This window comes from Ursus maritimus, unplaced genomic scaffold (assembly GCF_017311325.1).
Source record: "Ursus maritimus isolate PB19 unplaced genomic scaffold, ASM1731132v1 scaffold_29, whole genome shotgun sequence".
Lineage (NCBI taxonomy): Eukaryota > Metazoa > Chordata > Mammalia > Carnivora > Ursidae > Ursus > Ursus maritimus.
Window position 1 is genome coordinate 11,045,201 of NW_024425452.1, and position 15,976 is coordinate 11,061,176.

Sequence of the window (15,976 nt, forward strand, 5' to 3'; positions counted from 1 at the left end):
AAAATTAACTCCTTCAGATAAATTATTAAAAAATGCCAATCCCTAATTTAAAATGAAAAAGATACAGATAATTTGCAAAAAAGAAAATACAAAAAAAGGGGAAATATGATTGTCCAATGTATTTTTTTTAAAGATTTTATTTACTTATTTGACAGAGATAGACAGCCAGTGAGAGAGGGAACACAAGCAGGCGGAGTGGGAGAGGAAGAAGCAGGCTCCCAGCGGAGGAGCCTGATGTGGGGCTCAATCCCACAACGCCGGGATCACGCCCTGAGCCGAAGGCAGATGCTTAATGACTGTGCCACCCAGGCACCCCGTCCAACGTATTTTTAAAAGGGTTTGACTTCATTTATAGTCCAAAAATACTCTATAAAATGATAGTATATTGCTGGGGAAAATATTTGTCACAATAATGAGAAAACATTAATGTCCTTAATATATAAAGAGTTCATAAACAAAAAATGAAAAGTATTAATATGACCTCGTAAGGGTAAAAGATATGTAAAAACTACTCATAAAAGCTAAAGCTTAGGGGCGCCTGGGTGGCGCAGTCGTTAGGCGTCTGCCTTTGGCTCAGGGCGTGATCCTGGCGTTCCGGGATCGAGTCCCACATTGGGCTCCTCTGCTGGGAGCCTGCTTCTTCCTCTCCCACTCCCCTGCTGTGTCCCTCTCTCGCTGGCTGTCTCTCTGTCACATAAATAAATAAAATCTTTAAAAAGAAAAAAAGAGAAAGCTTAGAAAGATATCTGCGTTCATAGACTGGAAGACTTAATATTGTTAACATGTCAATACTGTCCAAAGCAATATACAGGTTTAGTGCAATTCCTATCAAAATCTCAATGGTATATTTTGCAGAAACAGAAAAATCCATCCTAAAATTCATATAGAATCTCAAGAGATCTGTAATAGTCAAACAATCTTGATTAAAAAAAAAAAAAGAAACAAAGTTGGAGGTCTCATATTTCGTGATTTTAAAATTTATTACAAAGCTTTAGTAATCAAATCAATGTAGTACTGGCATAAAGACAGAAATGTAGATCAATAGAATAGAATAGAGAGCCCCAAAACAAGCCCTCACATATGTGGTCAAAGAATTTTCGACAACAGTGCCAAGATGATTCAATGAGGAAAGGACATTGAACAAATGTCGGGAAACTGGATATCTATATTCAAAATAATGAAGTTACACCACATACAAAAATCAACTCCAAATGAATCAAAGACATAAATCAAAGACCTAAAACTATAAAACTCCTAGAAGAAAACATAGGGGAAAACTTCATGACATTGGAATCGGCAATGATTTTTTTTTTAAGATTTTATTTATTTGACAGAGAGAGAGAGAGGGAGAGAGACAGTAAAAGCAGGGGGACCAGCAGAGAGAGGGAGAAGTAGGCTCCTGCTGAGCAGAGACCCCGATGTGGGGCTCGATCCCAGGACCCCCGGGGTCATGACCTGAGCTGAAGGCAGATGCTTAACCAACTGAGCCACCCAGGCGCCCCTAGCAATGATTTCTTAAATATGACACCAAAGTACAGGGAACAAAAGCAAAAACAGACACATGGGACAACATCAAAGTTAAAAACTTCTGTACATCGAACAACAACAAAATAACCAAACCACATAATGAAAAAACAACCTATGGAATTGGAGAAAATATTTGCAAATTATATATCTGATGAGGAGTTGATACCCACTACATATAAAGAACACCTACAACTCAACAACAACAACAACAAATAACCCAATTAAAAAACAAGCAAAAAAGTTGAGCAGACATTTCTCCAAAGAAGATATACAAATGGCCAACAAGTATATTTAAAAGACGCTCAACATCACTAATCATTTAAAAAAAAAATGCAAATCAAAACCACACCTCATACCCGTTAGGATGGCAACTATCAAAAACCAGAAAATAGCAAATGTTGGTGGGGATGTGGAGCTATTGGAATCTTTGTGCACTGTTGGGGGGATGTGTGTGTGAAATGGTGCAGTTGCAATGGAAAATAGTATGGAATTTACTAAAAAAAAAATTAAAATAGAATTACCAAATGATCCAGAAATTCCATTTCTGAGTCTATATCCAAAAATAAATAAATAAATAAATAAATAAATAAATAAATAAATAAATAAATAAAGGATCTAAAAGAGATATTTGCACACCCATGTTTATTACAGCATTATTCACATTACCCTAGAAGTGGAAGCAATCCCAGTGTTCACCAACGGATGTGGTATATACATGTAATGGAATATTATCCCGCCTTAAAAAGGAAGTCCTGGCACATGCAATGACATGGGTGAATCCTGAGACACTATGCTAGATGAAATAAGGCAGTCTCAAAAAGACAAATACACAAATACATACTATTCCACTTATATGAGGTGTCTAGAATAGTCAAACTCACAGAATCAGAAAGAATGATGGTTGCCAGGAGCAGGGGGAAGGGGAACACGGAAAGCTGTCGTTCAGTAGTTACAAAGTTGTGCAAGATTTTTTTTTAAAGATTTTATTTATTTATTCAACAGAGAGAGAGCACAAGCAAGGGGAGCAGCAGGCAGAGGGAGAGGGAGAAGCAGGCTCCCCACTGAGTGAGGAGCCCAATGTAGGACTCAATCCCAGGACCCTGGGATCATGACGTGAGCTGAAGGCAGACACTTAACCTACTGAGCCACCCAGGTGCCCCAAAGGTTGTGCAAGATTAAAAAGTTCTAGAGATCTGCTATACAACGATGTGCACATACCTAACACTACTGAACGGTACACTTAAAAATGGCTAAGATGGTATATTTTGTGCTGTATGTTAAAAAAAATAACAAAAAAGGTGGGTTTATACATGCATTCAAGTCTGAGATACGCTATTCTAGATACTAAAAACCCTGGTATTGTACCTGGAGTTTCAAAGCTTTAATATTCTTAAAAAATATTTTATAGATGCTATCTGGAAAATATACTAAAACAGCATGTGAACAAAGCAATGAATAAACTGAAAAGAGATAATGAGTTACAACCTTCCAAAGGAATGTCCACCAAGGAGATTTATGTTGATTTACAGACACAATGCAAATAAGGCTTTCACTCATTGACCATAGTGGAAAATCCCATTATTAAAAATGTACTGATGGTCAAGCAAAGGAATTTGGTGATCCCTCTTTTAAGCATAATGATGCACTTGGAAAGATGAAAAAATATATATACTATTCCCATCTGTCAAGTTGGCAAATATAAAACATACATATAATGTAGAAAAAAAACCATATTGAGAAATAATATACATACAGTAATGGGCACAAATTTTAAAGGTAATATTCAATGATTTCTGACTCACATGCACACACACACACACACACACACAGAGTGAAACCACACAAATCAAGATACAGAACACTTCCAAAACTACAGAAGATTCTCTCATGCCCCTTTCCAGTCAACCTCTCTTGAGAATGTTTTAGAGATAATACTCAGTATTCATAATTACATTGTGTGACATCCACTTCCATCATCATTAATAGGTGTGTAATTAGTGGCTGCTTTCTATAAAGCATTTTATAATGTTATCAAAAGTATTATTAATGCTCAAATTCTTTCTAAGGAAGGAATTGAGCTTCTTGGAATCTGTCATAAGCAAATAACACGAAATGTAATAAAACATATACATATGAGGATGCTTGCCACAGTAAAAATGACATCAAAAAATTAGAAATTGGGGAGATGTAGGTCAAAGGATACAAACTTTCAGCTGAAGAATAAGTTCTGAGGATCCAGTACTCAGCGTGGTGACTACGGTTAATAACACCGTATTGTACACTTGGAGGTTGCTGAAAGTAATCTTAAGCATTCTCACAAAAAAAAAAAAAAGAGCTAAATATGTGAGGGGATGGATGTGTTAGTTACCTCAATCATGGTGATCATGCCAAAATGTATACATATATCAAATTATCACCTTGAATGCTTTAAATACATACAACTATATTTGTCAATGATTGCTTAATAAGGTTGGGAAAGAAATAAAGCACACACAAAAACATTAGAAATAGCCTAAGCATCCATCATAAGGGAATGGTTAGATTATAATATAACCACTTGATGAAATAGTTTGCACTCATTAAAAATAAAGGTTTTGAAAGTTTTTTCACATGAAAAAATACTCACAATGGTCACGTGTTAGTTAATAAGGATGAAATGAAATGAGAAATGCAGTATGACCCAAATTTTGAAAAACATTACTTTAATTGGGGAAAAAAGAGATTAGCTTGGTATTATCTTTAGTTAATATGAATATAGGAAATTTTAATTTTGTTCTTTTGCTTTTTGTATTTTCCAAAATTTTTTAACATTCCATGTGTTGCTTTTGTATTTAGAGGAAAACTTTATTTTAAAAAGCAAGCAAGGAAAGTATACACATTCCCAGTGGTTCAGTCCCTTTGAGGATGAAATGAAAGCTTTCCCATGGTTGACTGCAACTTCCATACAATTTATACTAGAGACTTAAATAATGAAAACAACAAAACATAGAAAGGATCAAAAGTCAAATGGACACTTCTATGAAGAATCTCAGGACACACCTTGTGTTACAAACAATTGATAAAGGTTCATCATTTCAATGTTTTGTCGAAAGGAAAAGACCGTGAAAGCTGCATAAAATTCTGTGTTACTCCTTCAATGGGAAGAAAGGAGGAAAAAAGAAAAAGCCCAAGCTTATGTAATGACTCATTTTCACCTTCTTTCCAGAGTTCACACAACAGGTCAAACTCAATCCAATCTGGAAGCTTCTGGAGGGAAACCAAAGTCCTTCTAATACCCACGTAACACAGAGTACATGCATAAGCAAACATCTGACCTGCTCTTTAGTAGTTTTAAGGTCCCTTACCAAACAGAAAAATTGGAGGCGAGAAATTGTACTCCCTGGTGGATCCTCAAATAGCTCCCTGCTTTATTTTTTCTAGAAGTGGGAGGGAAAAATAAACTTGCCAAAGTCTGTGCAACACAATCCATATGGTTGGAGGAAAAAGATACTAGAGTTTTAATTTATATTTATTTATTTATTTTTAAAGATTTTATTTATTCATTCGACAGAGAGAGAGACAGCCAGCGAGAGAGGGAACACAAGCCGGGGGAGTAGGAGAGGAAGAAGCAAGCTCCCAGCGGAGGAGCCTGATGTGGCGCTTGATCCCAGAACGCCGGGATCACGCCCTGAGCCGAAGGCAGACGCTTAACGACTGAGCCACCCAGGCATGTCACCTTTAAAACTTTCTATTCTCTCTGTGTACAGAATATGTAAGCACAGTGTTATATGCATATAATTTTTAAATAAATATACATACCTATATTAGGGTGTTCATGCTCACATTTTTTTAATGGCAGGGGTACATGCAAAAAAAAAAAAAAAAAAAAGTGGAGGCTGTTAGTCTAGACCGGAGGAACTTAGCCTCAGTTAACTGTGAAGCATGTTGCAATTAATGGTTTACTGATGCTAGTGAAATACGGTGTCAGCTTGGGATCTTAAGAAAATCAGAGCAGATTCAAAATTGTTTCCTTCATAGGCAGTATGCTTAAAAAAATTTTTTTTTAATTATAAAGACTTTATATTTTAGAGCAGATGTAGGTTCACAGCAAAATTAAGAGGAATGGGCAGAGATTTCCCACATACCTCCTACTCCACATACACATAGCCTCTCTTATTGTCAACAGCCCTCACCAGAGAGGTACATTTTTATAGTTGATGAACTTACATTGACACATGATAATCAACCAAAGTCCATAGTTTATATTAGGGTCCACTCTTGGTGTTGTATTTTCTATGGGTTTGTATAATGACATGTATCCATTACTACAGTATCATACAGAGTCTTTTCACTACCCTAAAAAATCCTCTGTGGTCTGCCTGTTCATCTGTCCCTCCGTCCTCCAACCCCTCCAACCACTTTACTGAACTTTACTTTCTCCATAAGTTTTGCCTCTCCTGGGATGTTATACGGGTGGAATTCAACAGAACGTGGCCTTTCGGAGTTGCTTTTTTTAACTTACTAACATGCATTTAAGCTTCCTCTATGTCTTCTCTTAGCTTGATAACTCATCTCTTTTTAATTCTGAATAATAATATTCCATTTAGCATTAAAAGGAAATGTCTGGATATACTACAGTTTATTAATCCATTCACCTCCTGAAGGACATCTTGGTTGCTTCCAAGTTCTGGCAATTATGAACAGAGCTGCTAAAAAATCTGTAGGCAGGTTTGTTGTTGGATTTAAGTTTTCAGTTCCTTTGGGTAAGTACCAAGGAGCTTGGTTGCTAGATCATACGGTAAAAGTATTTCTAGTTTTCTAAGAAACTGCCCAACTGTCTTCCAAAGTAAGTGTGCCATTTTGCATTCCCATGAGCAATGAATGAGGGTTTCTGCCGTCCCACATCTTCACCAGGGTTTGGTGTTGTCTGTGTTCTGCATCTGGCCATTCTGATAGATGTGTAGTGGCATTTCATTGCTGTTTTAATTTGCATTTCCCTAATGACATAAAATGTGGAATATCTTTTCATATGCTTATTTGCCATCTGTACATCTTTGGTGAGGTGCCTGTTAAGATCTTTGATCCATTATTTAATCAGGTTGTTTGATTGCTTATTGTTGAGCTTTAAGAGGTCTTTGTATATTTTGAATGATGGTACCTCATCAAATGTGTCTTTTGCAAATACTTTTTCCCAGTCTGTGGCTTGTCTTCTCATTCTCTTGACATTGTCTTTTGCAGAGCATATATTTTTAATTTTAATGAAGTTCAGATTATCAATTATTTCTTTCATGGATTGTGCCTTTGGTGTTGGTAGTGTGCTTTTTTTTCCCCCCGGGGAAAAGATAGTCATACAGCTTGCTTCATTTTCTCCAAAGGCCCAAATCAGCCCTTATTAATGACATACTACTAATAAGTAGGAAAATTGAAAATCATTGCAATGGACTGTTTTCTCATTTTCTCATGAGAAAATTTCTCACTTATTTTTTAAATGAGAAACATGGATAGATATATAGAAGAATATAAACAAAGAATACACAAAGTATACATAAGTAGTTTATAAACAAGAATGGTGCTATAAACATTTCTATTATAATGACATGATAAAATATTATTACCAAACCAAAGCAATGTTTGCATTAATGTTATTGATAGTAATGCTAATTTTTAAAATTCAACAGATGGCATATTAAAATGATAAAACAAGTTTTATCTAAGCTTATTCTTCAATTGAAATATTTACTTGCCCTGTTGATATAACTGTGGAGAAATGTGCTGAAAAACAACTTGTCTTGCATTTTAAGTAAAGTTTAAAAATTAGACTAGCCCTATGTTTTCCCATGCTTTATTATAATTATTGAAATTCCAAATGACTGATTTAATAGATGGATAAAATGGTGCATTAATATTAAATCAAGAAAAAAAGTCCTAGTACTATTTTCTTATCTTTGCTATAAAATATTTTGACTTTTTACAGTGTCTGGACAGAACATGAAGAAGTGGCGTAGTTGTAAGCAGCATCTATCATTTGTGAAGTGGGAAAAAGATGAGGGCCTTGGGCCTATGTAGTTCAGTCCCATCTGACGAGATCATTTCTTCACTGGTATTCCAGAAAATCTATACTGCTCCTCAGTCTTCATGTAGATCATGTAAACTAGAATTGCAGAGGTGTAGATAGTGTCATGACCCAGAGAGAGCCTGAGGTCTAGAGATAGGAAGAGGAAGATGAGCAGTCAGGGACTGACTATGTCACAAGTGGATCGATATGTGATTTATTCCACAGTTTCCTCAGAGATAACCCGACCACTTGTCACAATAGCATCCTAAGTTAACATCTCCAGCTACCCACAGCCTCACTTAGCCATGGATGGGGTCACAAAATGTGATATTAATACGAGAGGACATTTTATTCCCTTTAGATCTCACAGTGATTTTGTCAAGCCTTGAAGGTGTTGCATGTGAAAAGGGAAGAAATCAAGAACCAAAAGGAAAAAAACAAACTAGCCCAAAAGAAACCAACCAAACAACAATAACAAAAACAAACGACAAAAGATTTCCAGTCTTTGTACTAGAAATGGTGAACAGATGTTGCTCAGACCCACTGAGAAATGGCCTTAAGTTAAAATAATCAGAATTTACACATATCATAATTTGGGTACAGATGGGATGGAGAGCCCAAGGGGTTAAACGTCTAGTTATAAATAGGAAAGCAGAGGTAGTGGGTGAGGATATTTTCAGAGGGGAGAGTTAGTTAACATGGGTATGGGTTATTGATGAAAGCTGCTCAACGTACATTCGCTCTTAGTAGACATTAAAATCAAATAGACTCTCACCCCTCTGGGCCAACACAAATTAATTCTCAGGCCTCTCAAGATTTTGAAACTCTAGGATTCTTTCTAGGATGTAATTACAATTTACTACCAGATTTTCCCATGAAATGTCATGAAAAATGGACATCTCTCAGAAGTGGGACATCTTAGTCAAAGTAAACTCCATTTCCCTGTTCTTAGCAGGGTCACACCTGGACAGCTAACCTAAGATTAGTGATTTGGGGGACAATCTTACGGACATTAAGCAATGATTCTCAACACTGGCTGCACATTATAATTATCTGAAGAACTGTAAAAAATATCAATGTTGCAATACTGTACACTGAAAACTTTTATAAAACATCATTGAAAGCAATTAAAGAAGACCTAAGTTAATGGAAACATCTCTGGTTAATGAACTAGAAGGCTTAATATTGTTAGGTTAGCAATACTCTTCATAGTGATATAAAGATTCAATGTAATTCCTATCAAAATCCACGCTGTCTCTTTTTGGTAGAAATTTGACAAGCTGATGCTAAAATTCACATGGAAATGCAAGGGACCCAGAATAGCTAAAACAAAACAAAACAAAAAACCAAAACAAAACAAAAAACAAAGTCGTAGGACTCACCCTTCTTGATTTTAAGCTTACTACAGTAATCAAGACTGTGTGATACTGGCATAAGGATAGATGTATAGATAAATGAAACAGAATTGAGAGTCTAGAAATAAATCCATGTGTCTATGGTCAACTGGTTTTTGACAGGGTGTCAAGACATTTGGTGGGGAAGGAACAAAGTTTTCAACGAACAGTGTTGGAATGACTGGATATTCACATGCAAAAGAATTAAGTTGGATTCCTACTTCATTCTATATGCAAAAATTAACCCAAAATGCATCAAAGACATAGATGTAAGAGGCAATATTATAAAACTATAGAAGAAAACATAGATGTAAATCTTTGTGATTTTAGATTAGGCAATGGTTTCTTAGATTTGATACCAAAAGCACAAGTAATAAGAAAAAAGTAAAATTGGACTTAAAATGAAAAACTTTTGTGCATCAAAGAGTTTAGAAGAAAGTGAAAAGCAACCCATGAAATGGAAAAAAAAATTATTCGTAAATCATATATCAGATATTATGTATCAATACAACTATTGATATCTAGCTATTGATACCTATCTATACTCCAGTATCCAAATATAAAGACTCTTACAACTCAACAATTAAAAAAAAACCAATTTAAAAGAATTTGAATAGGGGTGCCTGGGTGGCACAGTCGTTAAGCATCTGCCTTCGGCTCAGGGCATGATCCCGGCGTTCTGGGATCAAGCCCTACATCAGGCTCCTCTGCTAGGAGCCTGTTTCTTTCTCTCCCACTCCCCCTGCTTGTGTTCCCTCTCTCGCTGGCTGTCTCTGTCAAATAAATAAATAAAATCTTAAAAAATAAATAAATAAAAGAATTTGAATAGACATTCCTCCAAAGAAGATATATAAATGAGCAATAAGCACATGAAAAGACGCTCAACATCATTAGTCATGAGGGAAATAAGAACTACAGGCCAATATCTCTGATGAACATAGATGTAAAAATCCTCAACAAAATACTAGCAAACCCAACCCAACAATACATTGAAAAAAATCATTCACCATGATCAAGTGGGATTTATTTCCAGGATACAAGAATGGTTCAATATTTGCAAATCAATCAAGATGATATGTCACAATGACAAGAGAAAGAATAAAAACCATACAATCATCTCAATAGATGCAGTAAAAGCATTTGACGAAGTACAACATGCATTCATGATAAAAAAAAAAAACCCTCAAGACAGTAGGTTAGAGGGAACAAACCTCAACACAATAAAGGCCATGTATGACATCATAGCTAACATCATACTCAGTGGGGAGGAACTAAAAGCTTTTCCCTTAAGGTCATGAACAAGACAAGGATATCCACTCTCACCACTTTAATTCAACATAGTACTGGAAGTCCTAGCCACAGCAATCAGACAAGAAAAAGAAATAAAAAGTCATCCAAATTGGTAAGAAAGAAGTAAAACTACCACTATTTGCAGATGACATGATATTATATATAGAAAACCCTGAAGATTCTACCAAAAAACTACTAGAACTGATAATGAATTCAGCAAGGTCACAGGATACAAAATCAATGTACAGAAATCTGTTACATTTCTATACACTAATAATGAAGCAGCAGAAAGAGAAACTAAGAAAACAATCCCATTTAAAATTGCATCAAAGTAATAAAATGCCCAGAAATAAACTTAAACAAAGAGGTAAAAGATCTGTACTCTGAAAACTATAATACATGATAAATAATATTGAGAACACAAACAAATGGAAAGATATCCCATGGATTGGAAACCAAATATTGTTAAAATGTCTATATTATCCAAAGCAATCTACAGATTTAATGCAATCTCTATCAAAATACACAACAGCATTTTTCACAGAACTAAAACTAAATCCTAAAATTTGTATAGAACCACAAAAGACCTTGAATAGCCAAAGCAATCTCAAAAAGAAAAACAAAACTGGAGGTTCCACAATTTCAGACTTCAAGTTATATCACAAAGCTATCATAATCAAAACAGTACTGGCACAAAAATAGAAACATAGACCAATAGAACCAAATAGAAAGCCCAGAAATAAACCCATAATTATATGGTAAATTAATCTTCGATGATGAGGAAAGAATATGCAATGGGAAAAGACAGTCTCTTCAACAAATGGTGTTAGGAAAACCGGACAGCTACATGCAAAAGAATGAAACTGAACCACTTTCTTGAACCAAACACAAAAAATATACTCAAAATGAATTAAGAACCTAAATGTGAGACCAGAAACCATAAAAATCCTAAAAGAAAACACAGGCAGTAATTTCTCTGACATTGTCATAGCAACATCTTTCTAGATATGTCTCCTGTGGCAAGGGAAACAAAAGCAAAAATTAACTATTGGGACTACATCAGAATAAAAAGCTTCTGCCCAGTGAAGGAAACAACCAACAAAACTAAAAGGCAACCTACTGAATGGAAAAAATATTTACAAACGACATATCTGATAAAGGGCTGGTATCTATAAAGAGCTTATACAACTCAACATCAAAAAAATAAATAATCCAATTTAATATGGGGAGAAGACATGAGTAGACATTTCTCCAAAGAAGATATACAGATGGCCAACAGACACATGAAAAGATGCTCAACATCACTCATCATTAGGGAAATGCAAATCAAAATCACAATGAAATATCACCTCATTCCTGTCAGAATAGCTAAAATCAAAATCTCAGGAAACAACAAGTGTTGACGAGGATGTGGAGAAAAAGAAACTCTCTTGCACTGTTAGTAGGAATGCGAACTGGTGTAGCCAGTGTGGAAGACAACGTGGAGGGTTCCTAACAAAATTAAAAATAGAATTACCCTATGATCCAGTAATTGCACTACTAGGTATTTACCCAAAGCATATGAAAACATTAATTTGAAGGAATGTGTGCACACCTATATTAATTACATTATTTAGAATAGCCAAATTATGGAAGCAGTCCAAGTGTCCATCAATAGATGAATAAAGAAGTGGCATGTACATACAATGCAATATTGGTCAGCCATAAAAAAGGATGAAATCTTGACATTTGCTGTGACATATATAGAACTAGAGAGTATAATGCTGAGTGAAATCAGTCAGTCAAAGAAAGACAAATAACATATGATTTCACTCATACGTGGAATTCAAGAAACAAAGCAAACAAAGAAAAAAAGAAACACAGCAAGAAACCAACTCTTAACTATGGAGAACAAATTGATGGTTATCAGAGGGGTGGGGGTGGGCAGATGCATGAAACTGGTGAAAGGCATTAAGAATACAGTTATCTTGATGAGCACTGAGTAACATATGGAATTGCTGAATCACTATGTCGTACACCTGAATGAAACTAATATAACGCTGTATGTTAACTATACCAGAATTAAAATTTAAAAATAATAATTATATTTTTAAAAAACTATACGATATCATTTCTTCACAACCACTAGGATGGTTATAATCAAAAAGATAATAACAAGTGTTATTGGAGACAGAGTGGGAAAATTGGAACCCTCAAACATTGCTGGTGGGAATGTAAAATTTGGAAATTTGGAAAACAGTTTGGCAGTTCCTCAAAAAGTTAAACATTGAATACATATGACCCTGATCTCAGGGTCATAGGATCAAGCCCTCCGTCATGCTCTATGCTCAGCACGGAGTCTGCATTGTCCCTCTCCCTCTGCTCCTTCCCACGCCCTCATAAATAAACAAAATCTTTTTTAAAAAAGGAGTTACCATATGACTCAATAATTTGACCCCTAAATAGGTACCCAAGAGAACTGAAAATATATATCCATACAAAGACTTACACATTAATGTTCATAGTAGCAGTACTCCTAACAGCCAAAATGGAAAGGAATGTCTATCAACTGATGAATGGATTAACAAAATGTGTTATATCCATACCATGGAATATTATTTAGTCATAAAAAGAAATGATGTACTGATTCATGCTACAGTATATATGACTTAGACAACAATATGCTAAGTCAAAGACGTCAGTTGGTCACAAAGGGTCATATATTGTATGATTCCATTTTTATGAAATGGCCAGAATAGGTAAATCCATAGAGACAGATCAATCAAATTCTAATCTGAGGGGATGGGGCCTGGGCCTTTGAATTTTTAAAGGCTCCTGGTAATTTTGAAGCACCTGGGACTTGTAGACCACTACAAAAAATAAACCATCAATCTTTTTTATTATAATTTTTTTGGCAGAGAGTACCAAGATTTTTTGATCTGCCTCCCACTCCCGTCATTGTTCTAATGGTTAATTTTGATGAGGACAGTGGTAGGAAAAGGTCTAGAGTAATGACTGCTAAAATTCACCAGTGCTAGAATTACTCATTAGTGCTATCGACAAAGGAACATATTGTTTCATTATGTTATAATGTGCTTTTTAAAAAAGTTTTCTGCAGTGCTAAACAGCATGTTCTTACATGTTCTCTGCATTGTAATATCATTTAAGATTTTCCAAAGGATGTGACATTACCCTTAATTACAGTGTCAATATAACAATCTAAAAGCCAGAAAGTTTTTGGTTGTGTTGTTTTTCATCTACTCCTGCTTCAAACTTCACAGCAGAATAGCCACGATAATCTTTAGCTCTGAGGACTTCTTCCTTTGGACCCAGGAGTGGGATACAGGCTTCAGATCCTGGGTGGTGCACAAGGGTTGGGTGCTTTAAATCCGGATAGGCTAATTGATTTTAGCTAAGTGAAGGCTAGAACCACAACTTCCCAGTGGTTTTTAATTTTACTTTATCATTCGTTTACTATTCCTACTTAATTTTCAAAAGGAAGTTGAAGTAACTGATTGTCTCAGAAAGTAGATTTAGGCTGGAGCTGGCCTGATAAGCAAAGGATTAGGTTTCCAGCATGATCCTTAATGGATTTTAACCTGGGTATTATGTATCATTTTGGAAAATGACTGCTTTCCACATTGTTTAATCCCATGATGAGAATCAGCGGGACAGAGCCATGCAGAAAATGCAGATATAACAGCAAGGTTCTCAGATATTCTACTGGGAAACACCTTGTTTCTGCTAAAATACTAGAATCATATACACATTTACATTTATTTTATTAGAAAAGTTTTCCGCATTTAAGCAATAATCTTTCTGAAACATATCTCTAAATAATGGTTTTCAAACTTTTCATCTATTATTAAGCATATGGATGAAATGCAAAACATGCTCATGGATCATATTAGAATAATGCAAAATAACTCTACCTGTAACTTTATTATTTTTTATCCCATACAAGAAAGCATATCAAAATTGAAGTGAGCAAAAATAATGTTAATTATTGACTAGCTGATGAGTACATGTCTGTTGTTCGGTGTATTAGTCTTTGCTAATATTGAATTATACAGATTATATTAATACTTAATTTGGGGTAAATTCAACAGAAATGCGATTAATACAACCTACTGAGGTAGGTTCAATATTGGGGTAATTTTGAATCTATTGGATTTAGAATTATCTTAATAACAGCATCAATTAAAACAAACTTCTTACTAGACATTCTATTCTAGCGTGATGAAGTAATTGGTACCACAAAGCCCTACCACTATAAACCCCCACAGAACTAGATAAAAATTTTTTAAATAGCTGTTTTCAGATACTGGACAATAGTCATGGAGGACTTTAATTCCTGAAAGAAATAAAATAAGTTACATACACACAAAAAAGATTTCACTGATGAATTATCTCAAACATTTAAGGAAGAAACAGTACTAATCCTATACAATTCCTTTTAGAAAATAGAGGAGAGGGAACACTTACATCTGTTTTATTAGACCAGAGTTATTCTGATATCAAAGCTAAAAAAAGACATTACAAAAAGGAAAACCATTGACCAATACTGTCATAGATGTAAAAGTCCTTCATGAAATTTTAGCAGATTGAGCCTAGCAACATAGAAAAAGAGTAATCATCATGACTGAATGGGATTTATTCCAGGAATGCAATGTTAGTCTAATATTTGAATACAAATTGATGTAATTTAAAGAATAAAAAAGGAAAATCATACAATCATCTCTACAGATTCAGGAAAAGCATTCAACAAAATTCAACACAAAATAAAAGGAAACTTCCTCAACCTGATAAAGGACATCTATTAAAAAATCTACAGCTAGCAACATACTTAATGGGAGAAAAATTAAAACATTTTCCCCCTAAGATGAAGATCAGGGCAAGTATGTCCACTCTCACCACTCCTAGTAGAGGTCTGAAATACCTTTGCCAGAGGTCTTCAACAGTGTAATAAAGATAAGAAAAAGAAATAATAGGCATTAAACTGTAAAGGAATAAGAAAAACTGTCATTTGCAGATGATATGATCGTGTATATAGAAAATCTTAAGCAACTTAACAAAAGCCACTACAGCTATTAAGTGAATTTAGGATGATTTCAGGGTACAAGGCCAAGATACAAAACTCAGTTGTATTTCTATATATTAGCAAATGAATATTTGAAAAAGTAAACTTAGAATAATACCATTTAAAATAACACTAAAAGCCCAAAAAGTTTAGGTATGCACATAATAAAATATATGGAAGATACCCTGAAAACTTTAAAATATTGCTAAGAGAATCAAAGGAGACAGACAGGGGTGCCTGGGTGGCTCAGCCATTAAGCGTCTGCCTTCGGCTCAGGTCATGATCCCAGGGTCCTGGGATCAAGCCCCGCATCGGGTTCCCTGCTCCGCAGGAAGCCTGCTTCTCCCTCTCACACTCCCCCTGCCTGTGTTCCCTCTCTCGCTGGCTGTCTCTGTCAAATAAATAAAATCTTTAAAAAAAAAAAAAAAAAAAAAAAGGAGACAAACAGAAAGACATACTATTTCTTGTTAAGATGTCAATTCTCCAAGAATTGATCTAAAGATTCAATACAAACCCAGTCAGAATCCCAGAAGACTGTTTTGTCAAAATTGACAAATGGACTATGAAATTTTTATAGAAATATGAAGAGCCTAACAGAGATAAAGTAAATCCAAACAGAAAAAAAAAAAAAACCTGGAGTACTTGTACTACCTGATTTCAAGATTGTTACAG